This window comes from Pogoniulus pusillus, chromosome 9 (genome assembly GCF_015220805.1).
Source record: "Pogoniulus pusillus isolate bPogPus1 chromosome 9, bPogPus1.pri, whole genome shotgun sequence".
In the NCBI taxonomy this organism is placed as follows: Eukaryota; Metazoa; Chordata; class Aves; order Piciformes; family Lybiidae; genus Pogoniulus; species Pogoniulus pusillus.
The window spans coordinates 25805644-25821463 of record NC_087272.1 but is presented as its reverse complement, the minus strand read 5'-3'; positions in this window follow the sequence as shown (position 1 = coordinate 25821463).

Below are 15820 nucleotides of genomic sequence, written 5' to 3'. Positions count from 1 at the left end.
TGTCTCTCCATGCCCCCTCAATAATGCACAAAAATCCTACCTTCCTCTCATTTAAAAAAGAAAAGCACTGTAATGTTTAAAAAAGGGTTTGTTTGGGGTTTTTTTTCAGTAGTATTTTTATTTCACATTTTAGGACTTACCTGCACTTGCATAAACACTTGCTTTCTGTCCTGCTGCAGCACAGTCCAATGTGGTTCCTGAAGTGAGGTGGTGCTCCATTTGGTGTGTCTGCCCAGACAAAGGTGTAGATTAGTTTCTCAGATTTGGCTTCCTGATTTATTTATGTTGAAAACTACAGGTAGAAGCATCAGTGAAGAGGAGGTGATTATAGCACCTCAGCAATAGTAGGAAATTTGCCATAATGAAATGCAGTTTGTTGGCAAAAATCAGAATAGTTTATAGAACAAAATGGATGTTTGTACATAACTCTGTAATTACCTCTGTATTGTGGTCATTAGATCCTCAGTTACTAATATGGAAAGCATTGTGACACTTACTGAAAACAAAGGTGGGGAGGGATTTGTGCCAGTCATTAGGGCTGCTGGATTTTTGAGCCAATTGGTAGGCAAGATCTTAATTTGTCTAGACCATCAGAACTGTCTGCAATCTAATCAGCCACACATATGGTCCATTTACCCAGATACTCTAATGGCAGTCAGCCTTAAATTATTCCAATCAGTGTTAAACCTGCCCCTGATCTGATGAACAAATCAGCATGTTATGAGGATTGTCTTTCTGTAAACTCAGGCAGTTATAATTTGGTTTATGCCCTGCATCACAGTCAGTTGTCTCTAAGTATGGTTTGACGTGATCTGTTCAGGATGTGCCTTATTTGCCTGAAGGTAAATACTGGGGTAAAGATATTCACAGCTGGTCTTTAGTAGGAAAAGGGGACAAGGAGGGAAAGAGGGTCCTTAAGTTTCATTGACTTCTTTCCTTCTTGTCCTGCACTGGACAAATCAAGGTCAAATGTTTACTATCCACGTTGGTGCACCAGACTAATGTGTCTAATGTGTGATAGTTTCACTCATCAGTTGTGTCTGAGGAAGGTGTCACATTCAACTGTGTTAGACTTCCCAGCATGAACAAAGAGGTAGTTGGGCTGATTGGGTAATTCTCAAGGTAATTGATCTAAAGGCTGGATTCATTGCAAGACTCTAACTACTCTTCTGCCATTCTCCACTTGGATACAAACATAAGAAAATTGCTGTGGCAAATTAAAACCTGAAATACAGAAATTTCCTGAGAGGGGGAAATTTGGAACAAGTTATTAAGTAGTGTAAGAGTTAGTCAGTAGCACACAGCAGATGACTTTGCAATGGGACACAGTAGCTCAAAAGAAAACAAACAAACAAACAAAACTCCCAAACAACCCCCCAACACCAAACAACAACAATAAAAAAAAAAAAAAAAACCACAAAAAAAAATCAAACCATGAATTTTGAACTATATCTGTCATGAAGAAGAGAGAAGTAGTTCTATTTCCTCACAGAACTGTTCTTCCAGATGTTGTGCAACTGTTAGATGTAGGGTCCTGTCTAGGCCAGTTTCTGATTTGAGTAATACAGAGAGGCTGTAACAACAATTAGGAACCTGAAGATGAGGGGAGAACTTGAAACGGGTAACATCTTTAAATGATGCCTAAAATGGGACTGAGGTGTGTCCAAATATTTGATACTGTAGTCAGGGACTACTCACTTCAAAAGACTGTAACTAGGGACAGTATGTTAAAGTAATGGTGCAAAAACTAAAGATTTAGGGGAATTGGGTTCTGGTAACATCGCTGCAATCAGTAACAGCAACAACACAGCTTTGGGGACTAAACTATTGCTGAACAAAAAAATCTCTGCAGTTTGTTTGGAATACAAATCAGCCAAGAGTGTTTTTCTTTTCTTTCTTTTTTTCCTTTTCCTGCTGCTATCTAATGGAATGGTGTGCATACCTGTATGCTAGCATATATCAAACATAGGCTGATATAACATAAAATGTTGGTATGAGTATTTGATTAGGAGAGATTTCGTTTCATGCTGTATTTTGTCCCTGCCAGGATGAATGTGTAGTCAGGGTTTCCGCTGCAATCCACACCTTCAAGAGTGTAATTTTTTTGCACTCTGAAATGTCTCCCATTGTGTGATCCCAGCTCAGAGAAGCTGTGCATTTTAAACACTTATTTTAAGTGCTTTCTAAACTAGACTATCAGGACAACTGCTGATGTTTGCACCTGCAAGGATTATTCCTGGAGAAGAGTTTGACAGTGTGATGTTCCTGAATCATGGTGGGAAGAGGCAGCATTGTGACACAGGGATGCCAAATGTCACCTGTACGATACAGGTCAGAATTACTGAATATTTAATAAAACAGCTAAACTGTCCCAACTGCTTGGATAACAAAGTGACTGCTGAGCTTACCAAGTAAATAATTAATTTCCAGTACATATTTGGCTCTTATGGCTGACAGCCACCGTTGTTTTACGGACCATAACTGGTTGGCACTATAGAAGCCTTTAAATGGAGATTAACAGGCATATTAACTTTTAGCATGTAAATAATCTGCATTTGTTAAAAGGTTGTGTGTGTGTTTACAAAACAAAATGCTCTAGTATGCTCTGGTAGTCCTACCTACCTAGTCTTTTCTATACTGAGACCACCAAGACCTCTCTGTGACTGGTGTCTGTTGTTGTGGTGAATCTCCTTATAATTTTTAAGAGTTGATAGAAGGAGGGAAGGGCCAGCGCAGCTGGCATAGGCAAGGAAGAAAATGTGTGCAAATACCGTGTTTGGGTTTTAATCCCTTGGATGTAAACTGAAATAGTACCAGTTCTACTCACTGGTGTAAAGAGCTGTTTTGCAAGTCCTATCCTTTCCATTTCCAAACTCTTACAAACTCACATTTATGTGTTTAGAGTCATTGCCACTGTTGTTAAATACAGCACTGATTAAAAAAAAACCCTAAAAGCAAAACTGCCTCAGTTTCCCAGCGCAGATCTGATGCTGTCTTTAGTCCACCCGTCCGTCATATCCCTGCACATTCATAGTGCAAAGTCAGAGGAGAAGAATCAAAATAATACCAAGGACTCAATAATACCCACCTTGCCTTTGTCTCTCTTCATGCTCTACCACAACCTTAACATAATTTAAGTCACATAAGAGGCATTCACGGATATGCTGGCTGGTGTTCAGAATCTTAAGGAGCCTTTTAAAAATTTATGAATTTGTAATATAAATCAGGTAGTTTTGTGAGCCAACTAAAGCCATGCTTACTTTATAATGGAGAAGAGGCAGTAAATGCAGTATAGCTTGCAATATCCAGGAGGGATATGTGATTAACCTAGCTTGGCCATTAAATGTCACAGTTGGCGCGTACACATGGAGCAGAAAGAATATATATTTGTCAGTAAAAAGGTGACTGAATGAAAGAAGTCATGAAATGACATTTTTCACTAGGTTTGTCGTAGCTGGAGCATGGAGGAAAATTGCTTTCTGTAAATCTTGGCCCAACAGAACAAACCACGCATTTCTTTCCAGTTGGAAAGCCATGCTTATAGACGTAATGAAAGCATTGTGTGCTCTGACTTTTGCAAACTCGGATAGAAACCAATCTGCAATCTTGACAGATAAGATCTTTTGCAGGATGCACTGTTCATCTGCAGCAGCTAGAGACCTCAATTAATTTATGAATGAGGACAGCAGGCTGTGGACTCACCAGCTCAGCCTAGGTAGAGATGTTCCTGTCTGAATTCATGTTCCAGTAATTTACAAAGATTTATACAAAGCTTTTCTTTCACTTTGAGAGTAGATTAAAATTCTAATGGAAACAGTTTATATGCATTTGTTGAATTGAATAATATTTATTGCTGTATGAAAAAGGAAGAGAAAGAAAGAAATGCTGAAAAACTTTGCTAGCAATAAAGTTAGTGAGGCAAGAATAAATAAGTTCAGAGGCAGAAAGAGCTCAAACAAGGAAGTATTACTTAATGGAGCCTGTAGGAAGCCCACTGTTTAATAAAAGCATAATGAAAGCAATTTACACCTGTTTCTGAACAAATACATTAGGGCACTACCCAGTTTGTGTGGTCTCTCAGTTCTTTAATTTATCTGGGGAGATATTTCATAATGCTTGAAAAGAACCAACCTCATCCTGGACATGTTTCCATTTCAGAACATACACTCTCATCTTGGTGGTTTGCAGGTGATTTTGGGAGGGTGTGATGGTTACACAACCTATTCATTTATTCCTGGAACGACTTTTTGAAGGCTTGTAGCTTACTCTAGAGCAGAAACCCCATTAAAGGGGAAGATGTTATTAGGAGTTATGCTTCTGAACCCCACTCATAACCTTTGTTCCATATGACTGTTTAGGTTGTGGTCAAGCTTTTCGATTTTTCTTCTGAAGAAACAGTTTACAAGCACCACACATCACACAGGGGCATGTGTCATAACAACATGACTGTATACAGGAGAAGTAGACTAGAAGAGCACCTCTCCAAGAATTACTATGATTTTACTTGGCAGTTGTCTTGTCTGTGCTGAAATCGATAGAGACAACGTGTGAGAATTTTGCATGAAAAGGAGATGGTAAATATCAGAGCTGTTGCTGAAATGACTTCTTGGTGGAAGAAATGTACTTTCATGAGCTGACTTGGTAAGAAGAATGTAAGTACTCCTAAAGCTACAGGCACATGCAGAATTATTCTCCCCAAATGCCTCAGAGCTGGGATCCTGTTTTCACATCTGATTGTAGAAGTCTGGGCAAACTGTTGGCATTGTGCGGATACAATAATGCAGATAAGCTAAAATAAATGTTGGTAAGGACTGTAACAAGTTTAGCTAACTTCCTGTACAGCCATGTGCACCAGAATAAAAGAAACTGGTGTCAGAAGGGAAGGCAATAGTGAGGAAAGAGCTTTCTCGGTAGGATGGGCTGGGGCAGGCAAGAACACACTAGAAAAACTAGTAAGATTTGAAAAGATTGACCCTGTACAGTCTTGGAATCATAGAATCAGTCAGGGTTAGAAGAGACCACAAGGATCATCTAATTCCAACCCCTCTGACATGGGCAGCGACACCCTACCCTAGATCAGGCTGGCCAGAGCCCCATCCAGCCTGGCCTTAAACACCTCCAGGGATGGGGCCTCAACCACCTCCCTGGGCAACCCATTCCAGGCTCTCACCACTCTGATGGTGAACAACTTCCTTCTCATGTCCAGCCTGAACCTACCCATCTCCAGCTTCGCTCCATTCCCCCTAGTCCTGTCACTCCCTGATATCCTGAAAAGTCCTTCCCCAGCTTTATTGTCAGCCCCCTTCAGATACATAAAGTTAGTCTTAAGCTAGTCTTTATGAGGCATATTCTCCTGAAATGATCAAATATATTATGAGGAAAACAATATCAACTAACACATTATTCTGGTTTTTTTTGAGTATCCTCATGCCAAATCTGTGAATTTAATTTCATCAGTCTCAAGATAAAGTGGCATCTGAAATATAAATGAAGAGCAGGATACAGGCATTCTAAAATGATCAGGGTTAGTTGTGATAATGTGTTTTAAATGCTGGCCAAATCAAACTTCTAACCAATTTCTGACTTTTTTTTTGTTCATATTAAATAGTATCTTGTTTTATCTCTAATTCCACTCATGATCTGTTAATTTTTAGTAAGAATTTCATCCATTAAAAACAGGGGTCATAGAGCATAAAGGAATAGGAATCTCATTAAGATCAATGATATTTTCATTAATTTCTGAAAGACATCAGTCAAAATGAAGTGCTATTCTTTAAAGTGTATCCATATTTCAATAAGCTTTAAAGTTAAAAACTGGGCTCATTTTTGCAAGTAGTTGAGCATCTTGGCTACATTTTTCAGAGGAGCAAAGTGGCTCAGGTGTGGACTCAGTTTGATTCCTGTGCCCTAACTCAGAGCATCTTAATGGCATTATTTGAACAGATGCTAATTTTGAACAGGATAGAAGAATTGAGTCCTTGATAAATTACCAGCCAAGCTATATAAAAGCATTTATTTTCTAAGCTATCCTGTGGCAAAAGAATGCGTAAATCACTATGCCTTTATCCTATAGCCCCCTGGAATGTAAATCTTTTCCTTCTGCCTTTTATCTTAAATTTTCATGGAACTACGCAGTGAAATTTTGGGGGAGTGGTAGTAAATTAATACACTGCATTTTCCTTCCACTCACATTCTTTATTGCCTTTAGGGATTTCATTTGACAAAGGCCTTGCTAATGGAAATGCAAATTTTCTGTCTGTCATAGAGTACTTTTGATTCTGCTGTTTGTCAGAGCAACACATTCCTTAAAAGCACAGTTACTTTGACTTCTAAGAGGCCAGAGGAATTGTGTCTGCTCCTACTAGGGCTCTTTTTGACCTAGTAGACAGTAAAGAACATATTTATGTAAATTTGAATGAGAAATATTAGACTGTTCAGTTCTCTGCTATAAATAAACCCCACAAAGATAGAAAAACAGATTAAGCTTTGATTTATTGTAGTCAGTCATCCCTTTCCTGTTTAGTAGTTTTGTTGCTCTTTAATAGACAGCAACTTGTTTCATTTCCTAGTAATGCATTAGTGATTCTAGTTCTGATAATATTCCAGCTAATCTTATTTTTTGAGGGTTGTGGAAAACCACATGCATAACAGTAGAGAGATCTTTGGGCTACGTGATTTAGCAGATTAGAAAATGTCCTTTGTCTTTACCGTTCCACTCTAAATCACCAGATGTAGTGGAACTGTCCAACACAAAATACACAAATTTTCAAGGCAAGGAATAGAGAAATCAGCCTCTCTATTGTTATATTCACATAAGAACTGAAAGGAATTTGTGTGGGATATGTTAGTCCATCTGAACAATACTAAAAGCACATTTTTACACAGCTGACATCCATGTTTGATATCCCTCCCTAGTGCAATTTCTAGCCTAAGTAATACTTAGGCTTTCTAACTTCCTAACCCTTCTACCCCTGAAACCAATGCCCTTGAGTAATCATATTTCTTTTTTTCATCCTACTCTTTATTTTCTCTGTTAAATTTCACTTTTCTTTCTGGGAGGGCTCTACTCTTTCCTGTAAAACTGTAGCATTTCTTCACCTCCACTGTCCTTGGGTCTTTCTTCTCTTCCTCATCCATGCACCCTCAACTAGTGCACTTTACAAAGCCTTTTCTCACCATCTCTGCTTCATCTCAAAGAGAAAGGATGGTCCTTCTGTGCTGCAGTTCAGCTCTGGGATGTAAGAAAAACTAGGGAACGTTTGATTATCTCAGTTACCTCAGTACCCTCTGCAGTTCAAATTCTCTGCATTCAGATCAGGTTCTTGTAGAGACGTTCAAAAATGAAATGCCATGGTGTCAGTCCTGCCTGAGCAGGCAGGTGTTTCTTGTTGGCATTGTCTAGGTTCCAGCTTTAAAATTTATTTTAATGACTAAAGAATAAAGGAAAGAACCTAAATGCCTGACACATATGGATGGATCTTCTTGCTTGCACAGGTCTTACAGTACAAAATAGACAGCAAAAGACCATGTAACTATAGTTCTTGCTCGACAGTGATTTCCACAAAAGAGATTCTTCCCTCTGCACAGACTGGAGAAGACCAGCAGCAGCCAGGACTACTCTTTCTGAAGGCAAGCAATGATTTCAAAATGCTCTTTTCTGCAAAGAGACAATTCTACTGAAACAGAGGATGCTTTCCAAGGCTGGAGTTGCAACAAAGTATTTACTTAGCTGTAGAGATCATAGTGTTCATGGTTTATTTGAATTATTAAAATGCAATACTGCACAACAATCATTACTGCAGAGCTTCAAAACACTTACTGACAATGTGGTCTTGGCAAAGTAAGCACTAGTCTTTTTAATGGATAGTTGTTATAACAGGGAAGGAGAAACCTGCGTTTCAGACTAAGCTGTGCTTTCCAAAGGGGCAGAAAGTATTGATTGCAGTATCGATCCCATACAGATTTTTGTTGTTGCTTTATATTTTAAAAATACCCCCCCACCCCATCCTCTCTCAACAGATCAGATGTCACTTCACTTTTCTTTCCTTGAGATAACACTGGAAGTAGATTGTTGACAGCTTCAGGCTTATGCAGAGTCAGCAGTATAAGAGAAGAGTATAGACATGAGCAAAAGTCAAGTGGTCTCCTAGGAGCTCCAACCCATTAAAACAATTGCTAAGGGCGCAAGAGCACAATAAACATCTGTGGTTTGTCTCCCCAGCATACCACATGTCTTTCAGTTTGCCTCTGCTTGGAAATGGGTTTGAGCTGTCTGATTGGACTCAGATGTGAACTTGCAGAGTTCAAGGCTTTTCAGAGCTTGGGTTTTGGTTCCAGGCTGAGGCTAGGAGTCATTGTAAAGTTAGATTCCAGATCAGCACTTCCTCAGATTTGACAGCACTTTAATGGTACTTTTTCTTTTTGGCTCTGCTTTGCTAGGAATTGCCTTTTTGCAAGCACCCTGATCTACCAGACTGCCCTTGTTGAAACCAAATACTGCAGTGATGAAAACAAGCACCTTCCTAAGCAGGTGCAGTCTGTCTTTCTTGTGAGTCAGTCACTGTTTTTAGCTAAATTGGTATAAAGATGTACATAATCCTCAAGTTGCTGCCACAGAACATTTTATTACCTTAGTTTCATGACAAAATACATATTTATGTTTAAAGATAGATTTTTATGAATCTAAATTATACCAACCTTGGCATACTAATTAGAAAACAACACTATTACATGGAAATGTTTATCACAGCCCAATGCTTAAAGGAGAAGCATCTTTAACTTACAGAATTAGGATGTCTCTTTTATTATATCTGACTGGTCATAACGAGGTTCAACAAAAAGAAAGCTGAGCCAGAACTGGAAAACTCTGTTTTGCTAACAAATGCCACTCATCGGTAATTCAGCCTCAAGGATGAAATATACTTTAGAGCATTAAGCAGAACAATTGATTTGCTACTTCAAATTAACTAAAACTATTTGATCAGAAAAGATGAGGATTAAGATGTTGCAGTAAGTTAATAGTATGTGTTGGCAGCACAAACCAGTGGGAAATTATAAGGCCCAATATTGCTTGTAAACCACATGGTGATGAGAGCAGGCAGAGAGGCTGGGTGGGGACCTGGTGGTCTGTGTTGCCATGGCATGGGAAAGGATGGAATGGCAAGGCAGAGGCCTGCTGTTCCATTCTTCCACTTACCACCTGCAACACTGCTGACCAGAGGAGTTATACCCAAAGCAAGAGGTTTCTTGTGCAACTGATAAAGGAACAAATGTTTGACCACTAGGAACAATAAGCTTGACCATGGTCCTACCACACCCTCTACACAATAGTAGAAAATGAATAAATATTACCCCAGTTTCACATCTCATTTGGAGGGGATCAAGAGTTGGATGCTGAGCAGCAAGGACAGATCAATGGGTTTGTCCTGCTCACCCCCTCCCCAGAAGGGTGCCCTTTTGGTAAGATTTGTGACCTCAGCTATGCTGAGTGCTTCCCTGTGAGGTTGAGTTTGTGATTAAAAGCACATTTTAGAGCTACAGAGCTGTTAGGCAGTTTGGTGCATTTATCACCAGCAATTTTAAAGAACCTGTGCATGTTGCATATGAACAAATGGCACTATATGTGTACCTGATCACTGCCTTTGGATGCAGCCAGGTGATGTTCCTGCATCTGCTGCCAGGCCTATAGTCACAGCAACTGGCAAACCTGTTAAAACATAAACCCAGCTACCCCTAGCTCCTCTAAACTTTGAGAACCAGCTAGAATGCAAAGGGATTAATTTCTTACCAAATTTATCCTTCTCTAAAGGCAACAGTATGGTAAAGGTAAGCTAGGTAGTATTCAATTATTTGTAACTGTGTGCTTGAGCACTGCAGTGGAGAATAAACATGATCTTGTTAACAGTAATGATATTACTCTTAAGTCTGTGCTTAAGTACTTCATAGAGAAGGAAATGAGAGGCAAATAGTATTTCAAATAAGTTGGAAGAGGTAACAGTAGTAACTCCGCGTGCCCTGATCTGCACCCACTTCCATTCAGAAAAGTAGAAATCACAGAAGTTAACACAACCCCTTCTAAATTGGAGTTGCATCTGTTTCAGTGCATTACAATCACAAGACTCCCTTCCATTGCAACAGTGGCATAATTTGCCAGACAGTCACTCTGGTGTGCAATGTAATGCTGACTGAGAACACAAAGTGCTGAGAAATGCACTAGGAATAATGCAGTACAGATGGCAGATTGTGTTTAATTAAATAAGGCACAGTTCCTGGGTTGAAGGCTTACCTAAATGCACTATGCATATCTGTATGTGTAGGGGAATGGTGGAGAGAAGGAATGGCACCACATAGGACTTCTCACAGGCAGAGTAGATAACACAAATATATTAGGGCCAGAACCAAAGTCTGTCTTGGAGATAGTACAGGAGAGTGCAGGTGGAAGCTGGTGGCTTAAATAATTTGAATAGGGAAGTTTGTTGTCTGTTTTGAAGTTGCACACTCAGTGCTGCAGTTCTGAAGGCAGAGCCAGTTTATCTTTCTGACTTGATGCTGGCTGGTACTGGAAATGAAATAATGAGTAATCCCAAGAGTAGGAAGAGTATGGCTAGAGGTAGAACATCACCTGTTACTCTGCAAAGTTCTTAATATAGGTATTGTTTAATCACAGATTTGATTTCTGATAAACTATCAGCAGAAGAGAAATAGGAACAAATAGATGATTTGAGATGTCCAGTGCAGAAAGGAGTTCTTAATTGTTCAGTGCAGGATGGGGGAGGGTGTCTTGTCACTACTGTGAGGACAGGTTTAATAGGATGTGAGAAGAGACGATAATCACAGCACTCGGGCAGGTGGGAAAAATTACAATAGAAAGGGTGACCTGCACAGAGCGAGTTACTGCCAGATAGCTTCCAGCTGGGGCACTTAAGGAGACTGTGATCTGGCTTAATCAAATGCCCAACACCTTCTCTCCCTGCAGTGTCCAAAAAGAAAACCTTCACTGCCTGTGATACGAAGGATCAGGAATGATGAGGCTGCTTTTTATGAGTACAGTCTGTGCAGCTCATGTAATTCTTTTTGTTGGCTTTCTCTCAGTGACATTACCTTGAATATGAGGAAATTAAGGAGAAATATTGCAACAAACTTTGTAGGCCCTTTATTGCTTTAATCTCCTCTCCTCTCTGTTTTCTGTTTTCCTGCCTCTTGTCATCCATCTTTGCAGAGACAGTGACCAAGTTAAGCTAAATAACAATTTAGATTTGTTTGCAACTGATTTGATAACCGTTTTCAGAAACTGCATGAAACGGTCTAAATCTATTATTTTAACTAGACTTAACATTTCAAAGCAAATCCTGGGGTTGCCAGAGCATGAATTCAATGCAGATCTACTGGATTTAGGGAAGGGAAAAAAAGTACTGGTGTGTCCATGGGGTGGAGAAGTAGATTATGTGTTTCCTGTGATTCCCTTTAGAAGGACGTGATGGAAGGGCAAGAACATTGTGTTCTGGAACATGTGGCCTTACACAAATTTGGCATGGTGGTTGTTAAGGTTTGGTGTTGCAGGAGACTCTGAAGTTACCAGTTGAGCCTTTCTGGATGGTTAGTGCAGAGCCTGCAAGGGCTGTTTGTTTTAAGTTGTATTGATTGCCTTGTGTATAATTTAATAAAGTTAAAGCCTGCTTCCTTTCCTTTCAGCTATGCACTGCATCTGTCCTTGTTGGAGTGTTCCCATGGTAATCGTGGGCTGGATTTTTATTAGTTTGATTTATTCAAGAAATAAATAGAAAAATAAACCAAGATAATTAGCCAACAATGAATAGCTACCATATGAACACAGTGAACACTATACCAAAGGCTGCTGGCAACTGGCAACACTTTTAGTTTAAAATTAGTGTAGAGATTCCCAGTGTAATTTTTTTGACCTTCATTGGCCTTTCTTCTATTAGGTGTCAGGCTCTGTAGCTTGTGTGACTTTCACTGCATACAAAACGTCTCTCCTGTATGTATGTAATGCTGTTCTTGTTCAAGCAGTGGCAGCAGGTTTGTGCTCTCTTAATACTTATCCTGAATAGTTACATTTGTGGGGAAGAAATTTCTCCTTTCTCTCCAGTGAAGTTGTAGAAAATTCTGTGCTACTAAAACAAACATCTATACTTCAGCTGAGTTTTGCTCTCCTAACAGACTGTTACCTGTGCATAATGCTGACTGATAGCAGGCCTCCAGATCAGTTGGGAAGGCAGCATTGCCAGGAGATATGAGGATCTGGCTTGACTCCTGATAACCTTGGTGCAGATGGAGGCATAACACAGGTGCCCTTTGCAAGAGGCATTGCAACATTGCTGCTTCTTTGGAGGAACAAGAGAGGACTGGTCTGCAGGTTACCTAGGGGACAGGAATTCTTTGGTAGTAGTTCATAAGGAAATCACATCTAATGCTTAAAATATAGAAGCATAGGTCACTTCGTTATAATGTGAGACAATTTTCAACTTGTTTATAACTGTTAGGAGCCTGAGCTCCTGCTCTAATGGTACAGTATTTGGTGCAGCACAGGACGTGAGAGTTGTAAATGTGGCAGAGCATACAATACTGACAATACAACCTAACTTAGGCATTTCTAAGTACTTTCTCTAAGCTCAGAGTGCTGCTGGTAGCCAACCTTCAGCTAGCCACTCCAACAACCAGCACCAGTGGAAAACCAGACCATCTTTGCCATGACTCATTCTACCCTTGGGGCAGTGGAGCAAGTGTTTCTGAACAGTCAGTCTGGGGCTGTATCTGCTGACTGCAAGGAATTTGTGTTTCAGGCAGGAACCATTTTAAATCCTAAGCTGTGGATCCTGTTTCAAATTTTGTTTTCATGAGAATTATGTTGGCATTTAAGTCTCCCAGTGCTGTTGGTGGAAATGTTTCTTAAATTAGAGCTAAAATATCAGTGTCTTTGTGGAAAAACTGCCTTTAGGAGAAGATTCCCTTGATGGTAGCTTGTTCCCACCATTAGACCTGTAGAAACTGGGAGACTTGGGGTCTGTTTCATGGCTCTGCTCCTGGCCTGCTGTTGCCTGCAACTCTTATCATCTCTCTGTAGAATATAAAGAAGATAAAGCCTGGCTTCTTTTGTTCAATATTATGAACACTTCAAAGAACAATGTTTCAAAAGAACTAAGTTTTATTAAGAGCCTCTGTTGTTCTCACCTCCTCCTCTCCCCTGTGGTGTGAAATATTACAAGACCTGTGGCCCTGGAAGGTGGGTAGGTTTTCTCATGAGCCTCTTACTGCTGTTTCTGAGGGCAGCTTGCCTAGCAGGAGTGCTGAGCAGTGGGCCAGTAATTGTATCATTTCACCCTAGGAAACTTTCCATTTCTGCCTGGGGTAACACCCTAGACAGATTCTGCTCTAGAGTTATCACATCCTGAATCAGAATTTTGGGAGGACAAATGTTTTCACCTTGGCTTTCCCCAGCAGAGTAGTGAGAGATTATCCTGAAATAAATGGGAAGAAAGTTCTTAGATGTTGCTTCTCAGTCCAAGGAAGTAGTAAGTGCTCTCTCTCTGCACACATACAAAGAAACTATTAACAAGTTGTTTGCTGTACCTATGAGCATGTGGTGCACAGGTCTTCTCAGGTATTTGCAAAGCACTCAGAGGAAAAGCTTGGTGGCTTGGAGATAGGAAAAAAGGACCCTGCCCTTCTGCCCCTCCCCTGGACGTTTTGAGTGGCTTGAGAATGACAACTGTAACACTGGTTAGATGGTGGGTGTTGTGGTAGGCCTAAGCAGGCCAAAATAGGCTTATACATGTTCTGGCTTGCTCAGACATGTTTTTCTGCTCTCCTTCCTCCTGCTATGGGGAGAAGCAACCACAGGAAGAGGACAAAGAACCTGGAGCCACTGAGTCTAGGGACTCTGGCCTGCCCAGACTTGTTTGCATCCTGTAGTAAAAAAGGTACACACACTTAGCTTGTGCCTGCCTTGCAAGGCCTATGTTTTCCCCAGCTTTGGGTAAAGCAAGCCTATGGCTTCACCTAATAGGGTCAAGTTCAACTGACTGCCATTCTGATCAGTTATTCTGTGTCCAAAGGCCATTAGTCTCAGACTATGTTGATAAAAGGAGATGAGCAGGTAAACACAGTGTGCTCAGCCATTGTATTTGTGCTTGCTTGCCTGCTGCCATTGCTTACTGCCTTATTGTACCCTAAACTGCCTGGAAACTGCCTGCCTCGAGTTTCCCAGGAGCAGGCTCTAAATGCCTCTATGCAATCAGCCTGCATAGCCAGCATGATGTTGTGCTAAGACTGCACATGGCAAGACATCCTGTCTACACCTGAAAGTCTCCTGCCAAGATGGCAAGCCCTGGACACACAGATTGTCCAGAAGCCAGGGCAAGGCCAGAGATTGTCTGCCTCCTTTCTCTGCATTCTGTGAAGTCTGGGAAGAATCAGAAGTCTCAGTGGCTGACAAGAATTCCCTGAAAGAGTTTGGGTACTCTCTGAAGCTGTAGCTAGCCCCGTGAGTCGGGAGATAATATTTTGTGAGTAAATACTTAAATCCTCTTGTAAATCACCATTGTCTTCTGCCACAAGCAGAAAGGAGCTCCTCAAGTCCATCTACTGGACAAGTGGTATATTGACTGCAGGAACCTTCTCTTCCAGTTCAATTAATGTTTATATATTTTGATAGTTATTTCTAGATCTAATTATTATCTGTATAATGTTTCTATGACCATGCGAACAACCAATTATGATTAAAATTAGGGTATGGGGGTGGTGAGAGTTCTGAATATCAAAATTAATAAGCAATATTAATTTGGGAAAAAACCCAACATTTTGCATCTATTAATTACCCCTTTATAACAGTGGGACAGCCCCATAGATCTTTAACCTCTGACTATTCTTTTAATGTGTGGGGACATCATGGAGGGAAGATGGTGCCTGAGGGACAGACGGAGAGCAAGCCTTATATAGTACATGACTGTTTGCAAGATCAGAGCCTCAAGCCCTCTCTCTCCAACCCTTGTGACACTGCCTCCCTTGTGCTACACTGAGTTACAGAGGCTTTTTTCCTTCTCCTTTACTGGTGGTTCTATTTAATAGATGTTCTCTTATTTAGCTGTTGTCTCTTGTTTTTCACTTTGTTTCCTCTCTCCTGTTCACAACCTGATCCTGATCCACTCTGCTTAGCCTGTATGTGACCCCAGTGCTGGGACACCCTTTGCTTTTGCACCTGACCTGCACCATGAAATTGGCTTGGTACATATGCTACAGCATGTACTTGAGTACTGATATTTGCTCTTGTCAAACAAGTCTCTGAAGCAAATGTGCAGGGCAAGGTCTTTTGAGGTCTGAAGCCTGCAGTGTTGTATATAGAAACTGCTCCCCAAGACGCTGATGTTAAGAATCACTTTTGGCAAGAGCAAAGCTGGGTCACTTTCTGCCTCCTTCACTTCCCCTTATGTACAAGTGGCTTCTGGTCTGGAAGACTACAAAGCCAAGGTTATGTTGCTTCAGTCATCTTTACAGCCTTGCCTTTTCTCTCTGCTAAAAGACACACTACACATGGCCCACTCACAGTCTTGGCAAGGGTGTAGAGTTGGGATATACCTGACTGTTAACCTCTGTACTGTTCATGATAACTGATGTGTAATGGGATTTTTTTAAACTAAAAGCTACTTTTAAGAAACACCCTCCTAACCATGCAACACAATCCAGAAATTTCAGGGAGGGGGCTTGCCATATCCTAACTGGTCTTAGAAATTTTGTACATTAGAAATGTTTTGGCAATGGAACAGTTTTGGTCAAAGGTTGCATAAATCTCATTAGTAACAGCAGC